General features: G+C 49.8%; 1 protein-coding gene across 2 annotated transcripts in view; it reads left to right on the plus strand.

Moving 5' to 3' along the window:
• The window catches only part of VWF (von Willebrand factor), a 199,980-nt gene that overhangs the window by 6,836 nt on the left and 166,726 nt on the right, over nt 1-26,418 (plus strand). For both annotated transcript variants that reach the window (XM_060306367.2, XM_070046402.1), the window contains exons 2-3: nt 6,119-6,260; nt 12,022-12,192. The gene's annotated coding sequence lies outside the window, so the exon portion shown is untranslated. The remainder of the gene's footprint in view (nt 1-6,118; nt 6,261-12,021; nt 12,193-26,418) is intronic.

Below are 26,418 nucleotides of genomic sequence, written 5' to 3' on the forward strand. Positions count from 1 at the left end.
GGGCTTTCTCTAGTTGCGGCGAGCGGGGGCCGCTCTTCATCGCGGTGTGCGGGCCTCTCACTATCGCGGCTTCTCTTGTTGCGGAGCACAGGCTCCAGACGCGCAGGCTCAGTAGTTGTGACTCACGGGCCCAGTTGCTCCGCGTCATGTGGGATCCTCCCAGACCAGGGCTCGAACCTGTGTCCCCTGCATTGGCAGGCAGATTCTCAACCACTGCGCCACCAGGGAAGCCCCAGTGACTAATATTTAATATCGTCTTTTTGTCGTAACTCCTAAAGCTTTGCTTCGCGCATTTTTCCTGCTCGAAAACCTCTTGGGCTCCACTTACTGCTAAATTGTTTGCCATCACACTTATCACCTTCTAACAGAGGAAAGAATTTTCTTAGTATGTGTTTTGTTTATAATCTGCCTCCTTCCGCAGGAACGTAAGCTCCTCCAGCAGGAACGTAAGCTCCTCCAGAGCAGGGACTGTGACTGTCTTGTTCTCAGAAGTATCCCAAGGGCCTTGCACAGTACCCGACACACAGCAGGTGCACAGTAAATATTTTCTGAATGTATGAAAGGCTCGTGTCCTAATTCTAAGCTCATCATAAAGGCCCTCTGCTCTCTTGTCACAACCTATAGTATTTACAATTCTGTTCCCTCTCTTGGGACACCGCATGCACACCCACACCTATGGCTGGGTTCCCACCGCCTCTTCCCTCTGCCCCAGTCCCTGGCCCATCCTTTTCTCTTCTCCCCCATAAGCAGCCCCCATCTTTGAGGCCAGCTCGGCCCCTGCGTTTCCCGAATCCTCGATCATCCCAGTCTGCGCTGGCCCTCCCTCTCAGCGCTCCTGTAGCAGTTGCTTTCTGAGTCACCCGCTAGACTCTGATCAGACGTTGTCCCGGATGGTAATTTCATGTGTGTGTCCCGGATGGTAATTTCATGTGTGTGTCCCGGGTGGTAATTTCATGTGTGTGTCCCGGGTGGTAATTTCATGTGTGTGTCCCGGGTGGTAATTTCATGTGTGTGTCCGGGTGGTAATTTCATGTGTGTGTTTTTGTTTTTGGCTGAGCCGCAAGGCATGCGGATCTTAGTTCCCCGACCAGGGATCGAACCCTTGCCCCCTGCAGTGGAAGCACGGAGTCCTAACCACTCAACTGCTAGGGAATTCCCAGTAATTTCATGTTTCATGCATCTTTTTTAAAAAATGTCCCCCAGTAGATGATCAGCTCCTGTAGTACCCACAGTAGGAGCCCAAAGAACGAACACTGGGATGGGCACAATTGCTATGTGGAAACCCGTTTAATCCTCAAACGGCCCTCTGAGGTTGAGAGTCTTACTATGTCCATTTCACACATGGGGAAATGGAGGCCGCATGAATTCACTTGCTGGGAAGCAGCGGAGCCGGGATTTGAGCCCAGGGGATCTGGCTCCAGGACCCGGGTGCTGAACTACCTCTGCACGGCGTAAATGGCTGTGTTAACATGGGTGCTCTGTCTTTCTTGTCCTTTGGTTGTGGAGGTGGGTGAAGGGACTGCAGGTGACACCCGAGGGGTTGTGCCATCTTGAAAGTACCCCCCCCGCAAGCTGAGCGTCTGAGTCTTTGGGGCCGAAGACAGGTGGAGAGTTTGCGTCTTGGTCCTGCCTTTGCTGGAGCCTGTCCTTCTGAGGCTCCCTTTTCACAGCTGCGGAGCCGGGAGGGTGACTGCTTTTCCTCCACCACGGGGAATGGGGATGGCTGCTGACCTCTGTTCTGGGTGATGGTTCTAGATTCCCGGGGGCGGGGGGAGGATTAGAGGCTGGACACAGGGCTCCTCCTAGATGAGCTGTGTGTGTGTGTGTGTGTGTGTGTGTGTGTGTGTGTGTGTGTGTGTGTAGCAGACCTGGGATCTTTGTGTGTGTGTGTTCAGGCACATATGGGCAGGTGAAATATAGTTAAGATGAACATGAATGTAAGAAGCTGTGGCTGGCGTCCCCCTGGGGCCTGTGGGAAGGGTTCAGAAAGAGGGGACATCGCCGTGGAGTATTGCAGAGAGATGGAGTTTGGACCCCGTGGTGGGGCACAGGAGGCCCCGGTAAGCCGGCTTCTGCTGATGCCCATCACCGTTTCCCCCCTTCTGGCAACTTACATGCTTTAGCCATTTTGTACTGCTCTTTTTGTCTTTTTTCCTTCTCTCTCTTTCTTACTAACTCTTTTATTTTGGAATAATTTCAGGTTTACAGAAAAGTTGCAAAGATAGTACAGCTTCCCCCCAATGTCAACATCTGAAAAAAAAGTGATTTGTCAAAACTAAGTACAGTACTATTAACTAAGCTGCAGATGTTATTCAGATTTCACCTGTTTTTCCACTAATGTCCTCTTCCTGTCCCAGAGTCCAATCCAAGATCCCACATTGATTTAGCACTTTGAATTCGTTTTAATTCTCTGAACGCCCTGGGCTCATTCCCGCCTCTCTTCCTTTGACTCTGTCATTCTCTTTGTCTACCGTAAATTTCCTATTCCCAGCAAACTCCTATTCATCCTGCAGCAACCCCTCTTTCAGTCAGGGATAATATGGGGAGTGGGGCTTTGGGATCTGGCTGTTAGCAATATTAAGTGGGGAGAATTTCCACTGCTCCTTCCGTACTCAGGATCTCTTTGACTCTCATTTTTTTTGTGTGTGATAAATTTATTTATTTATTTTTGGCTGTGTTGGGCCTTCATTGCTGCGCGCAGGCTTTCTCTAGTTGCCGCGAGTGGGGCTACTCTTCGTTGCAGTGCATGGGCTTCTCATTGCGGAGCGCAGGCTCTAGGCACGTGGGCTTCCATAATTGTGGCGCATGGGCTCAGTAGTTGTGGCTCGTGGGCCCTAGAGCACAGGCTCAGTAGTTGTGGCGCACGGGCTTAGTTGCTCTGCGGCATGTGGGATCTTCCCGGACCAGGGCTCGAACCTGTGTCCCCTGCCTTGGCAGGCGGATTCTTAACCACTGCGCCACCAGGGAAGTCCCACTCTCATCTGGTTTTTATGTAACCTTCTTTATGCAAGTCCAAGCACATGCTGGTGCATGCTGTTGCTTACTCCCCGCTCCCCCAGCCATGGTTACTCAAGGTGCTGCGTCTGCAGGTGACCTTCACAGGATCCTGCAGACGGCTGAAGGCAGAGCGGGCACAGAGCTCAGGTCTCTCACGTCTGGGAGTCTCAGCGGCTCCTCTGTCCTTCGTGATTACCCGCCTGTGTGTTCTTCCGCTGTCCGGTCTGGGGGTGCTTTGTGTAACACTAGGCTCGGTTTGGTGGGTGGTGGGTTTCCTGTGGTTTCTCGGCCGGCTGCACATTTAGATAAGGTTGCATCGTCCTTTTATTGATTTATTTATAAAGTCCCCTTTGGGGACTTTCCTCAGGATGCTGCAGCCTAGGCTGGCGCTGGTGTCCCTGCAACCCTTCCACCTACCTCTGCCAAGCAGACCAGGAAACCCCCCAGAATGTTGGACCCCTGGGCTCCCTGACTCCACCCACCTCTGGGGGCTTCGGCGGGGCCCCCCCTCCCCCGCCCCCCTCCTCTCTGCTCCTGAGTCCCCTGCTTGGGATGGTCTTCTTCACCCCCATCCTTTAACTCTCCACACAGCATTAGATTTGCATTGTCTCCCGAATTTAACTTCTGTGTAGATCATTCATTTACATGATTGAGAAATAAAGATATAAAAGTGTAGAGAGGGAAGAGTGTATCTCCTGGAAATTGTTATAGGTTGAGAGAAATTTAGGACTCACCTCAACCCAGTACAGCATGAGGGCCTTGTCTGGGTCCTGATCCAAATGAACCAATTATTAAAAAAAAAAAAAGTTTGTAGGCAGTTAGGGAAATTTAAATATAAACTAATTATTAGATGATAGTAAGAAACTATTTTTAAGTTTATTAGGTGTGATGATGGAGTTGTGGTATACTTCTGAAAACCCCCTGTCTCTTAGAGCTACATACTGAAGTTTTTAAAGCTAGAGTGATACGATGTGTGGGATTTGCTATACATTTTCAGTCCTTTCCCAAAAGGTGGGGAGATAAATGAAACTAGAAGGCAAAACGGTGGTAACTGTTGATGCTGGGTGACGGGTAGAAGGATTCACTAGACTATTCTCTCTAGTTTTGTGTGTGTTTGAACACTTCTGTGATAACACAAAATATCCCCATCCAGCCTTGTCCCCCATCAGCCTGGTTCTCCTCCAATAACCAATGCTGGTTTTATGTATCCTTTATGCAAATACTAATACATATAATTACTCACTCCTCCCTCCCTCCCCTTTTAAGTACCTTGCTACTGGTGCATTTGCTTTTTCCCCACTTTATTATAAGTGCTAGGCAGAATAATGGCCCCTGAAACGCCCACACCCTAATCCCTGGAACCTTTGAATGTGTTGAGATGGGGAGGTGACCCTGAATTACCCAGGGGGACCCAGTCTAGTCATGGGGATCTTTAAAATCAGAGTCTTCGCTGGCTGTGGTCAGGGGAAGTATGAGTAGAGGTCAGAGAGACACGGCAAAGCCGGCTTTGAAGCCGAAGGAAGGGGCCACGTACTGAGGGTTGAGTATGGCCTCCTGAAGCTGGAAAAGGCAAAGAACTGAATTCTCCGCTGGAGCCTCCAGAAGGGAAGGCAGTCCTGCTGACACCTTGATTTTAGCTCGCACTTCTGACCTACACAAATGTTATATAAACGTGCGTTTAGGTTTGTGCTAATTTGTTAAGCAGCAATAGGAAACAATTACGTTCTGTCTTGGAGCTATTTCTGTGTCAGGGCAGAGATGGCAGAAGCACCAGCCTGGAGTCTGGCAGATCCGGGCTTGAGTCCCAGCTCTGCCACGTTCGCTGTGCAATTTTGGGCGCGTTACATCCCTTCTCTGGGCCTGTCTCCTTGTCTGTAAAAAGGCGATAAAAGCACCTGTCTCACGGGGTGCTCTGAGGGTTAAATCCTACAATGCATCCGAAACATTCAGCACAGTGTCTGGCACATAGTAAAGGCTCAAAAAAAAAAAAAAGCTGTGAATAACACTATTAACACTATAATTATTAGCGCAAGGCACCTTCCCTGGGTTCTCCAGGCCCCAGTGTCCTGTCTCTTGCCTCCTTATAAACCTGGGAGGCGGCCCGTAAGTTAGCCCTTGCTTCTGCAGCAAACACCCTCTCTTGCCTGGGTCTGGCGTGCTTGCCTCCCTCTGTGTGGGAGCCCTATTTCCCTAGAAGGCACTCAGCAGCCTGAGGACCGGGCTCTGTTCCGACCGCTTGGTGCTGGATATCAGGGTTGCAAACGGCTCGAATGATTGATCCATTAGCAGGCAGCTTCCAGAGATGGTTCCCTTCTTCCCAGACTCAAGGTTCCCTCCTTCCCACACCAAGGACAGGTCAAGGGCAATGTCAGACCCAGGCAGGCCAGGCTCCCGTGCTGCTTCCACGTGGCACAGACCCTGAGAGTGATGGGAACCTCCTGGATCGCTCTCGCGGTCCCCAGCAGCCAGCTTTTGCACGAGCTTGCCGCTTCCTGAGGCCGGCCATTACTGTGGGTAGTTCTGGTTATTACGAAGCTTTCCTCCCCGCCTGTGACCCCTGTCCCTGTTCTGCCCTCTGGGGCCACCTGGAAAGGGTCTGCTTCCCTTTCTGCCTTTTAGATGAGTGACGGGTGGCAGAAGGAGTGCAGGCTTGGGGGGCAGAGCCTTGGGGTCCAGTCTCAGCTCTGCCACTGACATGCTGGGTGGCCTTGGGATTATGTGAGTCTTTTGTGAACCCTGTTTTTTTCCTTCCTCCCTTCCTTCCTCCCTTCCTTCCTCCCTTCCTTCCTTCCTTCCTTCCTTCCTTTCTTCCTCTCTCTCTCCCTCCCTCCCTCCCATCCTTCCTTCCTTTCCTTTTTTCTTCCTTCCTCCCTCCCTCCCTCCATCCTTCCTTCCTTCCTTTCTTCCTTCCTCCCTTCCTTCCTTCCTTCCTTTCTTCCTCTCTCTCCCTCCCTCCCTCCCATCCTTCCTTCCTTCCTTCCTTTCCTTTTTTCTTCCTTCCTTCCTTCCTTTCTTCCTCTCCCTCCCTCCCTCCCTCCCATCCTTCCTTCCTTCCTTCCTTCCTTCCTGCCTTCCTTCCTTCCTTCCTTCCTCCCTTCCTTCCTTCCCTCCCTCCCTGCAGTGGCAGCACGGAGTCTTAACCCCTGGACCACCAGAGAAGTCCAGAATCCTGTTTTCATAATCTGTCAAAACGGAGCGAAATACCCACCTTTCAGGATCGTTGTGGGACCCTGTGGAAAACACCCCCGTCTAGTGAACACCCAGTAAGTGCTGTGTCCCTTCCCTCCACTCCAGGCCACTCCTGGGCTCCTTAACTGCTCCCTGGGGAGGAGGTTTGGAGGCGGCCCCACCCCTCTCTGCTACTCTGGCAGGGATGGGCCAGCCTCCAGGGTTGGCCAGCAGTAACGCCTGGAGTCTTTCTTCTGCTGCGGGACAGCCTCTGCCTCAGTCCTTCCCTGCCCGACTTCTGCCTTCTCTGGGCTTCAGCTTCCCAGCTGGGAAGAGGAGAGAGGTCTCCTGTTTGGGGGGAGCATCATCCTATCTCACTGCTGAGACGGAGGCCCGGCCAACCCCTCCCTCGCCTCTTCTCTGGCCTCACTGTGCCTGGGGGCGCGGAAACTCCCCTCTCCTCTGCCACAGTCCCACAGATGCTAGCGCTCCTGCTCGGCATAGAAACACGGCTTATTTTTAGTTCTGGCCCTGGTCCATCACACGGTACCCCTCCCTGCGTGAACTTGTCCAGATCTGTTTAGAACCACAGGAATGCTCTCGGTCAGTGCATTTACATGGGCTCCGCTCCTATTTCTCTCTCTGGTGGCCCCGGTTGCTTGTTCGCAGTCTGTTTCTGCCACAGACACTCTCCAGCGTGCCTCCCAACTCCTTCCCCATCTCCGCTACCCGCCCCCGCCCCTCCCTCCAGAAGAGAGGAACAGTCCCAGGAAAACCCCGAAGCTGGAAGGGACAAAGGAAGGCAGCGGCGTGTCGATGCACACCCGCCCCACGCACGCGTGCACGCGCTGTGTCCTGCTTTCCATGGCACGGGGCTGGCCGTGGCTGGATCAGCTCAGTTCTCCGAGGCAAAGTGGTTAACCGAGGTATTACGACACTTTCCCCCTCAATTTAAATTTATGACGAACAAACAAACAAGCACCCGCTTTGGGGACAAAGAGTCAAAAGCCGGCCCTGACGCAGAGCGGCAGGCTTCTAAGCTGAGGCAGGCGGCGTCTCCCCAGGGCCGGCAGAGAACACTCCTGCGTTCCAAGAGCCTTTAGCAGGAAGCCCACTGTCAGCGTAGCCCCTGCTGGGGATTGTTCCACTTCTGATTCTAGACGGGAAGCTCCTTGCGGACATGGGACATTTTGTTCTCAACTTTTAAAATCTCCAGTTCCTCAGGGTTAAACCCCAATTCCTCAGGGCCTGTGATATGATGCCCATACCTTAACGGTGCATCTGGTCCCCACTCACCCTCCCCCAACACACACACCCTGGACACTAGGTTGTTTCTTTTTTAAAATATATATATATTTATTTATTTTTGGCTGCATTGGGTCCTCGTTGCTGCGCGCGGGCCTTCTCTGGTTGCGGTGAGCGGGGGCTACTCTTCCTTGCAGTGCATGGGCTTCTCATTGCGGTGGCTTCTCTTATTGCGGAGCACAGGCTGTAGGCGCGCAGGCTTCAGTAGTTGCGGTGCGCGGCTTCAGTAGTTGCAGCACGCGGGCTTTATTAATTGTGGCTTGCGGGCTCTAGAGCGCAGGCTCAGTAGTTGTGGCCCATGGGCTCAGTTGCTCCGTGGCATGTGGGATCTTCCTGGACCAGGGCTCGAACCCATGTGGCCTGCATTGGCAGATGGGTTCTTTTTTTTTTAGAGTTCTTTTATATATATTTTAAATATACATGTGCAATACATTAAAATATATAGAGATGTGTGAATATATATTTACATATATATATGTAAATAAATAAATACATATATGTATATCTATCTCACAGAGGGCATACATACGCACGCTCTCATGTCTGTGCACATACCCCAACAGGACCCATCTATACGTAAACCAGATGCAGTCCATATCAGGCCAACTCGGACACAAATGAGAGCCCTGACTTAGCAGATTGCAGACTGCAACTGCATTGGAGCAACCGTTCAGTTTCTTCTACCAAGTGTAAGGCCATTTAGAAATACACTGAGAAGAGCTCCTTTGGGTGTGTGGCAGAGCCCAGGGCCCCTCTGGCAGTGCACAGTTTGCCTGAGTAAGGACTGCAGGATTGAGATGTGAAGGAGCTATCAAGGAGGAGGGACTTGTGTTGTTTTGGGTCCTGAAACTAATCAGCAAACTTCCGTAGAATGACTTTAGCTCGAGGAGCAATGCACTAGTGTCAGAATCCTTACTGGTCTCAGCTTTAAGCAAATGTCAGGAGGAAGCGAAGAGAAGTGTGTGTTGCTGCCGCTCGTCACCATCCAGCTTGACCCAGAGAACCGGGCACAGCTTTTAGGGGTGGCTAAGTTCAAAGGTCAATCAGGCAGACTTGTAAGGTAAAAAGAAGTTACTTAAATGGAAGGACTTGAAAGCAACATGAGAGGTGACAGGTACTGGTTTGGGTTTATAAATGTTCCAAGAAGCCAAACCTTGCGTGTGGCATCATTTGCAGCGATATCATTAACATTATTAATGATCATCATGACATATTTATAGATACAGAAATAGAGCAAAGCAATTCTAGAAGAGGAGGTGAAAGAGAAGGTGAGGGTCTCTGCAGCCCAAATGTCAGCACACTTCAGGGAGCTTCAGAACCAACGAAGACTGAGAGGCACGCATTCCTGCAGTGTAGCCAGCGAGGGGACGTGCGTGTCCTCTGCTTCTTCCCCCGTGTGTGACTGTGCATTTCCCCAGCTTTCCCCCCTGTAGTACGTATCCACGCACACTTGAAAAGAGTGACAGGTGATCCTTAACCACCGTGCCACCAGGGAAGTCCCTAGGGTGTTGCTTGAAGCTGGTGGGCACGCTGCCCCTCCGACCTGGCCTCCCGCTGCTCCTTCAGCTGATCCGTCTCCCCCACTCCTTCCCTCTCTGGGGCTTGCTCCAAAGGACCCATACCGGAGATGGCTCCTTGGCTGGAGGCGTGGCACAGCCCTGCCCACTCCATGCATCCCTGTCGTCTCCCCTGCTTTGCTCCCTCTGTTGACTTTATCACCAGCTGACATGGTATATGTTGACGTTTCTGGTCTTTGTCTCCATCCACTTGAATGTGAACTTCACGGGGGCCGTGGCGAGTCCTTACGTTTGCCGCTGTATCTCCAGGGCCTAGATGGCGTCCACGGTGGGTGCTGATACTTATTTGTTGAAAGGGAAGCAAGGGCTCAGTATGTGTGGATGGATGAGTGACTTATAGTGGAAGCCTCTCAGGACAGCTGGGCCCCTGGATAAGGGACCGTCCAGGGAGGGAGAGCTGGGCCCGTGTAGCATCCCCCTACCCAAGAGGGCTGAGTGACCACCTGCTAGCAAAGGCAGGACACACAGAGAGGGGAGGGCTGGTGTGTGTGGGCTCCCCAGAAGGCTGTGTCAGGCGTGGCCAGAGACGAGGGGTCCCTGGTCGGCAGCCAGCCCTTGCAGCCCTTCCCTTCCTGTCCAGTGAGTCAGCCAGGCCTGGAAACGTGCTAGGGAAGTGGCCCTCTCAGGAGTGCAGCAGGGCTAAGGGTCAACAAAACAAGAACCTGCTCAACTGCCCTCCCCCTCTGCCCATCAGAAGGAAGCACCCCGCCCGCATCTCCATCGCAGGCTGCTGGGCCCCAGAAAGTGAGAGGACGCATCTCCGGCGTTTCGGCCCCCAGCCTGTGGTCCTCTGTGATGCCCCCGAGGAAACGATGCAAAGCCCCTCCTGCCCGCTGATGCTCGTCTCCTGGTCCCTTGATTTCTGGAGTTCAGGCTAGAAGGGGAGGGCGAGCTGCCTGTGCGGACCCTTCTGCTTCTGGCTTTCTTCAGCTGTTGTCTTGTTTCCCCCTCCCCTTCTCCCCTTCTTGCGGGTCTCATCACACAGATTGTTTCAGTGTCTGTCGCCCCCTCTAGACTGCAGGTCCTTTGTGTTCATTTGCTGCTGTGTCCTCAGTGTGTGACACCCTCTTTGTAATTGAACGACTATGTGAATGAAGGAGGAAGGAAGGAATTTTGTCCCCTTGGGCTGGTCAGAGAGGCTTTGACAAATGTAGGTGCTTAATAAGCAGGGGCAGCAGGGTACCCCTCGTGATCACGCCAGCTGGTCCAGACCTCTCCCGTGTGGGGCTGTGTTCTGGAGAAAGTCCTGCTGAGGCAGCCCAGGTAGCCCTGGGGCTCTGGGGACAGGGTAGAGGGCCTGGTGGATAACACTTTTTCCTCAGGTCCACACAACTCACACCTATAGCACTTTCCAGCAATAGAAAGGCCAAGGAGAAAGGCTTCCCATATTATGTAAGGCAGAGCCTGAAACTGGATTGGGAGAGGAAAGTGCGGGGGCTACTGGGGTACATGCCCCTCTTTCTCTTTACTCCTGCCTGCGTGCTTCTCTGTTGTGGGACCAGAAAAAGGCAGGGGGGGTGAGAAGGACACAGAAGTCTTCTCCTCATCTTTTATTCATCTATTCAGTGAATATTTATGGGCCGACTATGTGCCTGACAGTGCAGTTGAGCCAAGGACGGAGAGCTGAGTAGACTCAGTCCCCAGCCCCAGGGAGCTCACAGCTGGGCAGGGGGACAGACAGGCAAACGGCCCCAGGACAAGGCCACAGCTGCTCTGGCGGGCTCTACGTAGGGATGCTGTGGGGGCAGAGGAGATACTCTGAGTGTGGGACTTGGTGCAGTCTGCATGGAGGAGGTGCCATCAGAAAAAGGCCTTGAAGGATGAATAGGAGTTCGACAGGTAAAGAAAGGGAGGGGGTGGGGAAGAGAGAGAGTACACTACAAGCCGAGGGAGTAGCAGCTGGCAAGGCGGGAAGTTGGGGACGGGCTCTGTCGGTCTGGGGTAAGGGGCTTGGGCGTCAGGGTGGTGAGAGAGGGGACCGGGGTCGGAGGGAGAAAGTGTGGCCAGAGCACCTGCTACTCCAGGCTGAGAACTTGGGCTTGCTCCCGAGAGTGGCGGGCGGGGGTGAATCTAGGTCTCACCCTGGTGTGCTGGTTATTTTCTGTTTGCCTCCCTCTGCCAACCCTCTCTAACCTGCTCTGACCTTGTACACTGCTTCACCCGGCCTCCTGGACCATCTGTTTGGAGGGCAGGAGGAGACCGACGTTGGGGTATTTATCGTCCGGGATCTCAAATTTCCTTTAAGACTCTCTCCCTCCCCACCCTCTCTCTGCCCTTTTGCTTTGGGTGCGGTTGATCCAGCTCTGTAATTCAGCCTCATTGGCCAAAGCCACGATGGATCACCAAAGCCACAGTGATGAGTTTGGGGAGGGATTTGGGCTCCACCCAGGGCCAGTGAGACTTAAGCTGCGGTTTCTGCGGGAGAGGTAGGGGTTCCTCCCTGATGAGCTTGAACCTGGATGCACAAACCCTGGAACCACGCTCTCCATTTGTCATCACATGTGGCCTGAGGAAGACAGCTGCTGAGAAATGGAGAGAATTCAGTCTTTGAGGTCCCAGGCAGGCTGCCCAGCCTGACCCCTGGACCTTTCAGTTAAGTGAGCTCCTGTTTCCTATTTTGTTTTTGTCGCCCCCCCCCCTTTTTTTGGTCACTTGCAGCTGAGAGAGTCCTACATGAAGCAATGGTCATCGTCAAGTTTTGCCTTCCATTCTAGTTCTCTTGGAGATGGTGCCGCAGGTAGAAAGTACCATGGGATTCAGTCAGAACATCACAGCTCTCCACTTAGGCTTCCCCTTCCATCTCGAGCCCGCGTTTGTAAAACAGCACTAACTACGCCTGCCTGCTCTGAAGGAAAAGTGAGAAAAGGAAAGGCATGTAGGGTGGTTTTCAAGCTTTAGTTATTGTTGTTAGAGTTTACGGTCCTTGAGGGCAGAAACTGAGGTGGTGTTTTTGTTTGTTTTGTCCGTCCCACAGAGACTGCCACAGTCCCTCAAAGAAACTGGATGTTCTGCGAGCATATACTCCCCATACGGTAGATGAAGGCCAGGAGATCACAGAGATGAAGCGTGAAGCCCAGGCAGGCGAAGACTCGGGAACCCGGTGTGCCGACTCAGCTGAGGACAGCAGTGAAGCCTCTGCTCTGAGGTGAGGAAGAGGCACCAGAGGAGGAGTCTGGCCCCAGGACCAGTTCTGTCACTGACCTGATGGGTGACTTGAGGTCACTTCAGCCCCCGGGCCTCAGTTTCCACATCATTCAAATGGGGCCAAGCCTCACCTGCAGGGATCAGCGGGTTCTGTGTTGAAGAGCACACGTGGCCCCTCAGCGCCCTTGCTGCTTGCCGTGTGGAGCCGCGGAGCCACAGGGCGGCCTGGGGAGTGAGAAAGCTGGGGGGCGGGAGGGCCCTCTGCCCCTCCATCCACCTGGGTTCTTTGATTCCTGGGGTGTGAGGGTTTTTTTTTTTTTTTTTTTTATGTGGACCGTTTTTAAAGTCGTTATTGAATTTGTTACAATATTGCTTCTGTTTTATGTTTTGGTTTTTTTGGCCGTGAGGCATGGGATATTAGTTCCCCGACCAGGGATCAAGCCCACACCCTCTGCACTGGAAGGCAAAGTCTTAACCACTGGACCGCCAGGGAAGTCCCAGGGTGTGAGGTTTTGCAGACAGGCCTGTTCTCCCCAGGATGGGGCAGGAAGCTGAGACACTGAGGGGTTAGAGATTGCTCAAGGCCATGTGGCAGCGTCAGGACTCACGCCCCAGCTGGCCTAGCACAGGCCTCTGCCCACCTGTCTGGACAGCAGGTGCCCCCCAGGGCTGCCCACGGACAGCTGTGCTCCATAAGTTCCGAGGGGTGGGCTCAGGGCCCTGCCGGCCTGGCCGCTCTGAGGTGGCCTTGCTGCGGCCTGGCTGGTGAGGGCGCTGGAGGCCCAGGTTCCCTGCGGTTTCCTCGGGGTGGTGGTGCAGCCAGCGGTCCTGCGAGAGGTGGGGACTCCGAGGGGAGGCGCAGATGCTGTCTGTTTTGCTGGGCCTGGGCCCTGAGTGGCTCTTCCGGCCATTGTGCTCTGGGTCATGAACAGAGACCAGGATGCCTCTGTAGCCTTTGTAGTGGACGCAACACCCTGTACTTCCCGGCATGGCAAGGAGGCCCTTGAGTGTGGTCACTTACGGGAGGCCTCCCAGACCTGCCTTCCTCCCCTTCCCCTGGACTCCATCCTCCCCCAGAGGACGTGACCCTCTTCGTGGTGGAGGCCTCTGGCCACTCAGCTCTCCCCATGACGGGCAGCCGTGCGCCCAGATGTCCTTGGGTCCCGGCCACACAACAGATCAACAGCACAGTGAAAATTTTCTGACTTAAGGGCTTTACACACTAATCTTGTGAACAGTTCCACGAAATTGTCGCTGTAGTTACCACTCCTTCCCATTAAAATGAAGGAACCTGAGGCTTAGAGGGGTCCAGTAACCCCCCCAGGACACAGCAGCAGTGAGTGACAGAGCCAGGTCTCAGACCTCACGTGTCTGAGGCTGGAGCCTGTGTTCGTATCCGCCCGCCATTCTGCCCTCTAGTTAAGCCTAGTACTTTGTGTTTTAGAGGTGGGTAAGGATGAAACAGAGCCACTCATTCATAATTCATTTTTTTAAATAATAAACTTTTAATTTTAGAACAATTTTAGATTCACAGAATTACTGCACAGACGTAGTACAGAGAATTCCCGTACACCCAACGCCCAGTTTCCCCTATTATTGATATCTAACATTAATGTGGTACACACGTCACTATTAATGAACCAATATCAATACGTTATTATTAAGTGAGGTCCACAGTTTATTCAGAATTCTTTATTTTTCCCCTAATGTTCCTTTTCCATTACAGGATCCCATCCTGGATCCCACGTTACCTTTAGTCATCCTGTCTCCCTGGGCTTCTCTTGGCTGTGACAGTGTTTCAGACTTGCCTTGTTTTTGTTGGCCTTGACAATTGGGAGGAATTTTGCAGAATGTTCCTCAATTGGGATTTGTCTGATGTTTTTCTCATGCTTGGGCTGGGGTTATGGGTTTTGGGGAGGAAGATCACAGAGGTCAAGTCCCATGTTCATTACATGTCAAGGGTATGTTCTATCACTATGACCTATGATGTCGGTGTTGACCTTGATCACCTGGCCGAGGCGGTGTTTGTAGCTGTGAAGTTCCTCTTCCTTTCCGGTACTTACAGTACTTGAGTTATGCTTTGGGCACTAGGAGGAGAAGCAGCTGGTGACTCTCCTGGGACTAGGGAGAGGGAGAGAGGGCATAGCAGGGTGATGGCAGGTCTCGTGGAACAGAAAGGGAATTTGCACCTAGCCCGGAGGAGAAGCGGATGGCCTTCCAGGCAGGCTTGTTGCAAGAGAAGAGAGACTAGGTCCAGGATGCGGGCGAGAGCAGCCGCTCAGCCAGGCTCAGCTGTAGGAGGGAGTCTAGGAATTCCCTGGAGAGCCGGGCGAGAGGAGCTTCAGCCCTGGACTCCTGTCTCATTTTCGTGGACTTCATCTCCCAACAAAGTGAGCTGCAATCATCACAGAGACACGCCCACGGAACTGAAAGAAGTCGCTGCTGTTCGACTGTAAACTCCCCCCTATCTCCCCACTAGACCGCTCTGCCTGAGAGTTCAGGATACGTGCATGTTTCTTATAAATCCTGAAATTATTCTGCGGATCAGCGCCGTTAGATTGCATTATCCTTTGGGGTCGAAAGTGTAAACTTTGCAAGTAAATGTGTAAAATAGACCACAAGTTCCATAACCCTGCTTGGGGCATTTCTTCATTTTATAAAATATATGTACCGGTAATCTCAAAAGATGGAAGTGGCCTGGGCCTTCTTGTGTGACCTCAGAGAGACCCTGCATCCTTCAACTTCAGGAGACTGGTGAGGGAAGGGGACTGGGGGGCCAGCTGGACCACGGCAGAGCTGGACTCCGTGGTCAAATCCTGTGTTTACGTGTGTCTGTCTGCTCAGAGTGTGAGCTAAGCGGGTGACACAGAATCTGGATAGTGGATCTGAGAGACTTTGGTCACAATTTTTTTTTTTTTGGCTCCGCCATGTGGCTTGTAGGATCTTATTTCCGCGACCAGGGATTGAACCTGCGCCACGGTAGCGACAGCGCGGAGCCCTAACAATTGGGCCGCCAGGGAATTCCCGAGATGCTTTGGTTTGAAGTGGCATCTGTGGTTTTCAGTGCAGCTCCTAGCATCTGTCACTGTGCCTGGCGTTACACAGTCAGAGAGAAATACCTGTGGAGGTCTGGGGGTCTAGGAGGTGCGTGTTCAATGCAAATACCCCTAGGATAGGAAATGACTTTAGTTGTTGGCAACTAACACAGCAGTGGAGGGCCATCAGCTTCTTGAGAAGAGCAAGGTCCTGTGAGAGTGGGACCCAGGACAAAAGTGTGGAGAAGTGCGGAGGGCAGGGGTTCGAGAGCAGGGGTAGGGGAGACACGGTGGGGGGTGGTGGTGGAAGGGAGGCGCCAAGCGCCTTCACAGGCCTGTGGGAAGCGGCCCTGGTGACATCCTGTTTATAGCCGAGTGACCTCAGATGAGTCACCCCCGGGATTCAGTTTCCCCACTTCTGTGTGACATGGGGAAGGTCAGCCGGTCGGGAGGGGACTCTTTTCCTCATCTTCCCGTCACACACTTGGCGCCACCACCGCGGCCGCCATCGGCTAGCGGAATGCGCCGCACGCAGGAGCGCACGGGGCTCTGGGCTGAGGGCTTGGGATCCATTACACGTGACTTCACTCTCACAACCCTGGGACACGGGTGCTGTTCCCGCCTTGGCTTTACAGATGGGGAAACTGAGCCTTCCAGAAATTGAATAACACACCCAATGTCACGCGCCAGGGATGCGTGGGTGAAGGGCCTCCGCAGCTGGGTCAATCCTGGTCAGGGGTGCGCACACTTTTTCTACAAAAAGTAACTATTTTAGGCTTTGTGGGTGACATCGAGTCTTCTGTCCTCCTCCTACCTCTCTCTCTTGCTTCATCCGTTTAAAAACATACAAGCCAGGGCTTCCCTGGTGGCACAGTGGTTGAGAGTCCGCCTGCCGATGCAGGGGACACGGGTTCGTGCCCCGGTCCGGGAAGATCCCACATGCCGCGGAGCGGCTGGGCCCGTGAGCCATGGCCGCTGAGCCTGCGCGTCAGGAGCCTGTGCTCCGCAACGGGAGAGGCCACAGCAGTGAGAGGCCCGCGTACCGCAAAAAACAAAACAAAACATACAAACCATTTTCAGCTAGTGAGCTGTACACAAACAGGCTGCTGGCTGGATTTGGCCTTCAGGCCATAGTTTACTGACCCCTGTTAACAGGTAAACAGAGACGCAAGTTGCTGCAGAGTGGCGCCTCTTTCCAGCTTTCCGAGGGGATGTCAAATCCACTCAGAGACCCCGGGCCTGAGAGGGTGGCAGGGTTACCTGTCTGGTCCAGGTGGATGCCGGCTTCTCTGAAGATCTAGTGGGATGTGGGCACCAGGGTCTCTCTGCCCCTCACACCTGTCCATCCATCTGCCCAGCCTCCCCTCTGCTCCCTGCTCACTGGGGCTGGGCCCCTCTTCCTCCTCAGCACCCATCTCGCTTTCTTTTCTCCTGGGGCTTCTGCCCTCGCTTGGGTAAGGCCAGCCGAGAGGATCCACAGATCCATAGATCCACAGCTACTTGTCCCCAAGCCTTTCGCCAGACTGCCTTGGTGGCTGGTGTGGAGTGAGAGGCGCTGAGGCAGAGCGGGGAGAGAAGGCCTGGGGGTGGGGTGCTGCAGCCAGAGGGAGGAATGCCCCAGCCCGGGCAGGAAACTGGGAAACCTCTTTGTTCCTAAGGCGTCTCAGAGTCAAGGAGGTTTGGGAAAGGAAGCTCTGGTGTAAACACAGGCGATGATGTTTGTGTGCAGGGCAGGGGACCAGCCTGTGTGAGCCTGTGCAGAGGCAGCTTGGGAAGCGCTGGGGTCCCTGTTCTGGGCAGCGTAGAAAAGGGTTAAGCCAGGCCCACATGTGGGCTCAAGTCCTGACACCACCATTGACCCGCTTTGTGACCTGGTCCGGATCCTCAACCTCTCCTCGTCTATTAAGTGGGAATAGCAATATCCAGCTCAGTAGGTATCCTAAATTTATTTGCAATCCCCCCAATCATTACTCAGAGTACTTCGCAGTCTTTCGAGAGTGTGTGCAGAGCAGTGACAACTGTCAGTTGCTGGACACTCATGCTCCCAGCTGAACGGGGAGTCGCTCAGCCATCTTGCTTCAGCTCAGTCTCTCCTGTTCACAGTCTACTTGGTGCCACGTTTTTCTCACGTTTGTGTTTTCCGTTGGTGATTTCGCTGTTTAAAATGCCCCCCAAGCACAGCGCTGAAGTGCTAAGGTTCCCACGCACAAGAAGGCTGGGACGTGCCTTGTGGAGAAAGTACCTGTGTTACACCAACTTTGTTCAGGCCTGAGCTGTAATGCTGTTGGCCGTGAGGTCAGTGTTAACGAAGCAACAGTTTATACTAAATAAAGTGTCTTTAGGGAATCACCTGGTGGTCCAGTGGTTGGGACTCCAAGCTTCCACTGCAGGGGGCACGGGTTCGATCCCTGGTCGGGGAACTAGGATCTCGCAAGACGTGTGGCGAGGCCAAAAAAAAAAAAAGTGTCTTTAAGCAGAAACACACATAAAATAAGCTAACATATTGACTGGATGATGAAAATGTGACCGCTCGTGGGAACCTTGCCCTCCCTGATTCCCCCCCACCCACCCCCGGGAACACTGGTTCAATGTTCTCTAATTCAGTGTCCATAGTGACCTCATAGGACATCACTACCTAGAACGACAAGAATCAACTGTACTCACTCGTTCCATCATCACAACAACTCTTTGGGGCAGAGTCTCATTATCCTCTATATTTTGCTGATGAGGGCATGGCGGCACAGAGAGGTTGCCTAATTTGTCTGAGGTCACACAGGTCTAGGTGGCAGAGTTGGGATCAAAGCCAGGTAGTCCCTTCTGAATTAGGTAAAGCAAGATGCAGAGAACCTCAGGCAGTGCCCGCACATAATGTGTGCTCATCAGGCCTCTGCCATGTGGTACCACTCTGGCCGTGGTGTTGGAGGTCTCTAATGCCCATTCTGCTCTGATTTTCTAGGCTTTGTGATTTCTGCCAGTCCTTGCAAGCCTGCCCAGCACTGTAGGAGTGGGCTAGGTCTGCAGGGTGGGGGGTTATAGCTTCAGGAGTGGAAATTGCGACAGACAGGCTGTGGGTATGGGAGGAAGGATGCTGGGGGGCAAATGTCAAGGGCTCAGGTGGTGTCCCTGAGGAGCCCGGGGGGAAGCCTGCTGTCCCCTCTCATGGTGCCTTCCTCTCTCCCTCCCTCCCTCCTCTCCTCCCTCCCTTCCTTCCTTCCTTCCTTCCTTCTTTCCTCCCTCCCTCCCTCCCTCCCTCCCTTCCTTCCTTCCTCCCTCCCTCCCTCCCTCTTCTCCTTCCTTCTTTTATTTTTTTGAATTTTATTTAATTTATTTATTTAAACAGCAGGTTCTTATTAGTTATCTGTTTTATACATATTACTGTATACATGTCAATCCCAATCTCCCAGTTCATCCCACCACCCCCACCCCCCTGCCGCTTTCCCCCCTTGGTGTCCATACATTTGTTCTCTACATGTCTGTCTCTATTTCTGCCCTGCAAACCGGTTCCTCTGTACCATTTTTCTAGGTTCCACATATATGCATTAATATACGATATTTGTTTTTCTCTTTCTGACTTAATTCACTCCGTATGACAGTATCTAGATCCATCCATGTCTCTACAAGTGACCCAATTTCATTCCTTTTTATGGCTGAGTAATATTCCATTGTATATATGTGCCACATCTTCTTTATCCATTCTTCTGTCGATGGACACTTAGGTTGCTTCCATGTCCTGGCTACTGTAAAGAGAGCTGCAGTGAACATTGTGGTACATGACTCTTTTTGTTGTTGTTGTTTTTTAACATCTTTATTGGAGTATAATTGCTTTACAATGGTGTGTTAGTTTCTGCTTTATAACAAAGTGAATCAGCTATACGTATACATATATCCCCATATCTCCGCCCTCTTGCGTCTCCCTCCCACCCTCCCTATCCCACCCCTCTAGATGGTCACAAAGCACCGAGATGATCTCCCTGTGCTATGCGGCTGCTTCCCACTAGCTATCGATTTTACGTTTGGTAGTGCATATATGTCCATGCCACTCTCTCACTTCGTCACAGCTTACCCTTCCCCCTCCCCGTGTTCTCAAGTCCATTCTCTACGTCTGCATCTTTATTCCTGTGCTGCCCCTAGGTTCTTCAGAAACTTTTTTTTTTAGATTCCATATATCTGTGTTAGCATACGGTATTTGTTTTTGTCTTTCTGACTTACTTCACTCTGTATGACAGACTCTAGGTCCCTCCACCTCACTACAAATAACTCAATTTCGTTTCTTTTTATGGCTGAGTAATATTCCATTGTATAAATGTGCCACATCTTCTTCATCCATTCATCTGTCGATGGACTCTTACGTTGCTTCCATGTCCTGGCTATTGTAAATAGAGCTGCAATGAACATTGTGGTACATGACTTTTTTTGAATTATGGTTTTCTCAGGGTATATGCCCAGTAGTGGGACTGCTGGGTCATATGGTAATTCTATTTTTAGTTTTTTAAGGAACCTCCATACTGTTCTCCATAGTGGCTGTATCAACTTACATTCCCACCAACAGTGCAAGAGGGTTCCTTTTCCTCCACACCCTCTCCAGCATTTGTTGGTTGTAGATTTTCTGATGATGCCCATTCTAACTGGTGTGAGGTGATACCTCATTGTAGTTTTGATTTTCATTTCTCTAATAATTAGTGATGTTGAGCAGCTTTTCATGTGCCTCTTGGCCATCTGTATGTCTTCTTTGGAGAAATGTCTATTTAGGTCTTCTGCCCATTTTTGGATTGGGTTGTTTGATTTTTTAATTTGAGCTGCATGAGCTGTTTATATATTTTGGAGATTAATCCTTTGTCTGTTGATTCGTTTGCAAATATTTTCTCCCATTCTGAGGGTTGTCTTTTCGTCTTGTTTGTAGTTTCCTTTGCTTTGCAAAAGCTTTTAAGTCATTGGGTCCCATTTGTTTATTTTTATTTCCATTACTCTAGGAGGTGGATCAAAAAAGATCTTGCTGTCATTTGTGTCAAAGAGTGTTCTTCCTATGTTTACCTCTAAGACTTTTATAGTGTCTGGTCTTACATCTAGGTCTCTAATCCATTTAGAGTTTATTTTTGTGTATGGTGTTAGGGAGTATTCTAATTTCATTTTTTACGTGTAGCTGTCCAGTTTTCCCAGCACCACTTATTGAAGAGACTGTCTTTTCTCCATTGTATATCCTTGCCTCCTTTGTCAAAGATTAGTTGACCCTAGGTGCGTGAGTTTATCTCTGGGTTTTCTATCCTGTTCCATTGACCTATATTTCTGGTTTTGTGCCAGTACCATATTGTCTTGATTACTGTAGCTTTGTAGTATAGTCTGAAGTCAGGGAGGCTGATTTCTCCAGCTCCGTTTTTTTCCCTCAAGACTGCTTTAGCTATTCGGGGTCTTTTATGTTGCCATACAAATTTTAAGATTTTTTTGTTCTAGTTCTGTAAAAAATGCCACTGGTAATTTGATAGGGATTGCACTGAATCTGTAGATTGTTTTGGGTAGTAGAGTCATTTTCACAATATTGATTCTTCCAGTCCAAGAACATGGTATATCTCCCCATCTGTTTGTATCATCTTTAATTTGTTTCATCAGTGTCTTATAGTTTTTGGCATACAGGTCTTTTGTTTCCCTATGTAGGTTTATTCCTAGGTATTTTATTCTTTTTGTTGCAATGGTAAATGGGATTGTTTCCTTAATTTCTCTTTCTGATTTTTCATCATTAGTGTATAGGAATGCAAGAGATTTCTGTGCATTAATTTTGTATCCTGCAACTTTACCAGATTCATTGATTAGCTCTAGTAGTTTTCTGGTGGCATTTTTAGGACCCTCTATGTATAGTATCATGTCATCTGCAAACAGTGACTGTTTTACTTCTTCTTCTCCAATTTGTATTCCTTTTATTTCTTTTTCTTCTCTGATTGCTGTAGCTAGGACTTCCAAAACTATGTTGAATAATAGTGGTGAGAGTGGACATCCTTATCTTGTTCCTGATCTTAGAGGAAAAGCTTTCAGTTTTTCACCATTGAGAATGATGTTTGCTGTGGGTTTGTCGTATATGGCCTTTATTATGTTGAGGTAGGTTCCCTCTATGCCCACTTTCTGGAGAGTGTTTATCATAAATTGGTGTTGAACTTTGTCAAAAACTTTTTCTGCATCTATTGAGATGATCACATGGTTTTTATTCTTCAATTTAATATGGTGTATCACATTGATTGATTTGCGTATATTGAAGAATCCTTGCATTCCTGGGATAAATCCCACTTGATCATTGTGTATGATCCTTTTAATGTGTTGTTGGATTCTGTTTGCTAGTATTTTTGCATCTGTATTCATCAGTGATATTGGTCTGTAATTTTCTTTTTTTGTAGTGTCTTTGTCTGGTTTTGGTATCAGGGTGATGGTGGCCTCATAGAATGAGTTTGGGAGTGTTTTTTCCTCTGCAATTTTTTGGAAGAGTTTGAGAAGGATGGGTGTTAGCTCTTCTCTAAATGTTTGATAGAATTCACCTGTGAAGCCATCTGGTCCTGGACTTTTGTTTATTGGAAGATTTTTAATCACAGTTTCAATTTCATTACTTGTGATTGGTCTGTTCATATTTTCTATTTCTTTCTGGTTCAGTCTTGGAAGGTTATACTTTTCCAAGAATTTGTCCATTTCTTCCAGGTTGTCGATTTTATTGGCATAGAGTTGCTTCTAGTAGTCTCTTAGGGTGCTTTGTATTTCTGCTGTGTCCATTGTAACTTCTCCTTTTTCATCTCTAATTTTATTGATATGAGTCCTCTCCCTCTTTTTCTTGATGAGTCCGGCTAAAGGTTTATCAATTTTGTTTATCTTCTCAAAGAACCAGCTTTTAGTTTTATTGAGCTTTGCTACTATTTTCTTTGTTTCTATTTCAGTTGTTTCTGCTCTGATCTTTATGATTTATTTCCTTCTACTAATTTTAGGTTTTGTTTGTTCTTCTTTCTCTAATTGCTTTAGGTGTAAGGTTAGGTTGTTTATTTGAGATTTTCTTGTTTCTTGAGGTAGGCTTGTATTGCTATAAACTTCCCTCTTAGAACTGCTTTTGCTGCCTCCCATAGGTTTTGGATCTTCGTGTTTTCATTGTCATTTGTCTCTAGGTATTTTTTAATTTCCTCTTTGATCTCTTGGTTATTTAGTAACGTATTGTTTAGCCTCCATGTGTTTGTGTTTTTTACGTTTTTTCCCCTGTAATTGATTTCTAATCTCATAGCGTTGTGATTGGGAAAGAAACTTGATATGATTTCAATTTTCTTAAATTTACCGAGGCTTGATTTGGGACCCAAGATGTGATCAGTTCTGGAGAATGTTCTATGTGCACTTGAGAAGAAAGTGTGATCTGTTGTTTTTGGATGGAATGTCCTATAAATATCAATGAAATCTATCTGGTCTATTGTGTCATTTAAAGCTTGTGTTTTCTTATTAATTTTCTGTCTTGATGATCTGTCCAATGGTGTAAGTGAGTTGTTAAATTCCCCCACTATTATTGTGTTACTGTCGATTTCTTCTTTTATAGCTGTCAGCATTTGCCTTACATAGTGAGGTGCTCCTATGTTGAGTGTATATATCTTTATAATTGTTATATCTTCTTCTTGGATTGATCCCTTGATCATTATGTAGTGTCCTTCCTTGTTTCTTGTAACATTCTTTATTTTAAAGTCTATGTTATCTGATATGAGTATTGCTATTCCAGCTTTCTTTTGATTTCTATTTGCATGGAATATTTTTTTCCATTCCCTCACTTTCAGTCTGTATGTGTCTTTAGGTCTGAAGTGGGTCTCTTGTAGGCAGCATATATATGGGTCTTGTTTTTGTATCCATTCAGTGATACAAAAGTTGTGTTTTGGTTGGAGCATTTAATCCATTCATGTTTAAGGTAATTATCGATATGTATGTTCCTATTACCATTTTCTTAATTGTTATGGGTTTGTTTTTGTAGGTCCTTTACTTCTCTTGTGTTTCCCACTTAGAGAAGTTCCTTTGGCATTTGCTGTAGAGCTGGTTTGTTGGTGCTGAATTCTCTTAGCTTTTGCTTGTCTATAAAGCTTTTGATTTCTCCGTTGAACCTCAATAAGATCCTTGCCGAGTAGAGTAATCTTGGTTGTAGGTTCTTCCCTTTCATCAGTTTAAATATATCATGTCACTCCCTTCTGGCTTGTAGAGTTTCTGCTGAGAAATGAGCTGTTAACCTTATGGGAGTTCCCTTGTATGTTATTTGTTGTTTTTCCCTTGTTGCTTTCAGTAATTTTTCTTTGTCTTTAATTTTTGTCAGTTTGATTACTATGTGTCTCAGTGTGTTTTTCCTTGGGTTTATCCTGCCTGGGACTCTCTGCGCTTCCTGCACTTGGGTGGCTATTTCCTTTTTCATGTTAGGGAAGTTTTCGACTAATCTCTGCAGGTATTTTCTCCGGTCCTTTCTCTCTGTCTTCTCCTTCTGGGACCCCTATAAGGTGAATGTTGATGTATTTAATGTTGTCCCAGAGGTCTCTTAGGCTGTCTTCATTTCTTTTCATTCTTTTTTCTTTATTCTGTTCCATGGGAGTGAGTTCCACCATTCTGTCTTCCAGGTCACTTATCTGTTCTTCTGCCTCAGTATTCTGCTATTGATTCCTTCTAGTGTATTTTTCATTTCAGTTATGGTATTGTTCATCTCTGTTTGTTTGTTCTTTAATTCTTCTAGGTGTTTGTTCTTTAATTCTTCTAGGTCTTTGTTAAACATTTCTTGCATCTTCTCAATCTTTGCCTCCATTCTTTTTCCGAGGTCCTGGATCATGTTCACTATCATTATTCTGAATTCTTTTTCTGGAAGGTTGCCCATCTCCACTTCATTTAGTTGTTTTTCTGGGGTTTTATCTTGTTCCTTCATCTGGTACAAAGTCCTCTGCCTTTTTTTTTTTTTTTTTTTTTCCCCATACGCGGGCCTCTCACTGTTGTGGCCTCTCCCATTGCAGAGCACAGGCTCCGGATGCGCAGGCTCAGCGGCCATGGCTCACGGGCCCAGCCACTCAGCGGCATGTGGGATCTTCCCGGACCGGGGCACGAACCCGTGTCCCCTGCATCGGCAGGCGGACTCTCAACCACTGTGCCACCAGGCAAGCCCCTCTCTGCCTTTTCATTTTGTCTATCTTTCTGTGAATGTTCTTCCTTCCTTCCTTCCTCTCTCCCTCCCTCCCTCCTCTTCTTCCTTCTTTCTTTCCTTCCTTCCTTCCTCCCTTCTTTCCTCCTCCCTCCCATCCTTCCTTCCTTCCTTCCCCCTCCCTCCTCTCCTTTCTTCCTTCCTTCCTTCCTTCCTTCCTTCCTTCCTTCCTTCCTCCCTCCCTCCCTCCCTCCTTCCCTCCTCTCCTTCCTTCTTTCCTTCCTCCCTTCCTTCCTTTCTTGCTGCTCTACACAGCACATGGGATCATAGTTCTCTGACCAGGAATTGAGCCCACGCCCCCTGCAGTGGAAGCATGGAGTCCTAACCACTGGACTGCCAGTGCAGTCCTAACCACTGGACTGCCACTCTGGGACTCATGACAGGTGATAACCTATTTTCACAACCGGCGGCACAGACACCAACCCATAATCCCAGAGGATGCTGTAGGCGAGGAGGCCTTCTGCCCTGGGGTTGTCAGCTGATGTGAACTGACGGCTTGATTCTGCGTCCTCTGCGTCCACGTCACACACGCTGATGTGCAAGGGGAGCAGAGCCTCTTCTTCCACAAGCTTGATGGCATTGCCTGGGTTCTAGCAAGTTGCATCTGTCTCTTAGCAGCTGTCTTTCCTGAAAGATTGTAGTGGTGGTGTTGGTGGTGGGGGTCACCTGTGCCCCACATCAAAATAAGAATCCATTAAATGACCTGTTAGTGAGGAGTGAGGGCAAGGAATCTGGAGAGAAGGTCAGAGTTCAAACCTCAGAGATCCACCAGCCTGCGACCCTGTGCAAACCCTCCCACCTCTCTAAGCCCTGGTTCTCTTGTGGGTAAAGTCTGATAAAACTACCTCCCTAACAAGGTGTGGTGAAGATCAAGTACAATTTCATGGGTGAACATGCCTCGAATGGTGAAAAGTTCTGTACGAAAAATGAAAGGGGTTGAGTTGGACCCTATCCCTAGCGGCTCACACAAGGAGTAGGAATTGAGCTTCAAGGCATTGACCTTCAACTGCTTTGGGGACCCACAGGCAGAGCTGCCACCCGCCCACATTCTCCTTCCCTCCTTCCACAGCCGGTGGATCCAGATGGGGACATGAGGTCCCAGAATCCAGTCTCTGTTTCCCAGCCTCCTTGGGTCATACAGTCCAGTTCTGGCCAGTGGGATAAAAGCATATCCTTAAAGGGCAGGGCTGTCTTTGCCACAACCCTGCCCACTCCTTCCTTCCCCCCCCGGCTTTCCAGGGCACGGATGTGGTGAGAAGCTGTCTGAGACCATGAGATATGGCAGGTCCCCGGGCGGGGGGATGGCAGAGCAGAGATAGATGGTGCCAGGTCTCTGTAGCCTGGATGACTTACGTACTGAGTAGGAGCCGAGGGAGAAAGGCTTTCTATCCTTTTGCTTGTCTGTTACAGCGGTCAAAGCTATAGCCTAACCCTGTGAGTATCAACCCAGTGGTGAAGTAAAAGCGGTAAAACCAGTTCTCAAACAGGCTAGCACACTGCTTTGGTGCAAGGATGAGAGCTGGGGTTGGGACGCAGATGGGTGTGAGAATAACCCCTGGGAAGGGCCGGGCCAGCCGCCAGCGCTCTTTGGGTCATTCTAGGAAGACTTTCTGGGGAGGCAGGACTTTGTGGATATCAATGGTGTGAGTACCCTTTCCTTCACCTGCCCATCCCCCCAGGCCTCCCCTCTCTTCCTGGATTCCTTCCTCTCTCTCTGATCATTGGCTGGGCACTGTGCCCTCTGTCTCTCCTGAGGAATACAGTCAGGAAGAATAAGACAGTGTCCTGTCTTCATGGCATGATGTCATACAGACTCAAGCCACTGAGATCACAAACCTCAGGTCATCCTTGACCCTTTCTTTCTCTCATGCCCCATAAGGACTTCATCAGCACGTCTGGTCAGATCTGCCTTCAAAATAGAACCGGGGGAATTTCCTGGTTGTCCATTGGTTAGGACTCTGTGCCTCCACTGCAGGGGGCACAGGTTCAATCGATCCCTGGTTGGGGAACTAAGAAGCTGCAAGCC

Source organism: Globicephala melas, chromosome 10, assembly GCF_963455315.2.
Source record: "Globicephala melas chromosome 10, mGloMel1.2, whole genome shotgun sequence".
Lineage (NCBI taxonomy): Eukaryota > Metazoa > Chordata > Mammalia > Artiodactyla > Delphinidae > Globicephala > Globicephala melas.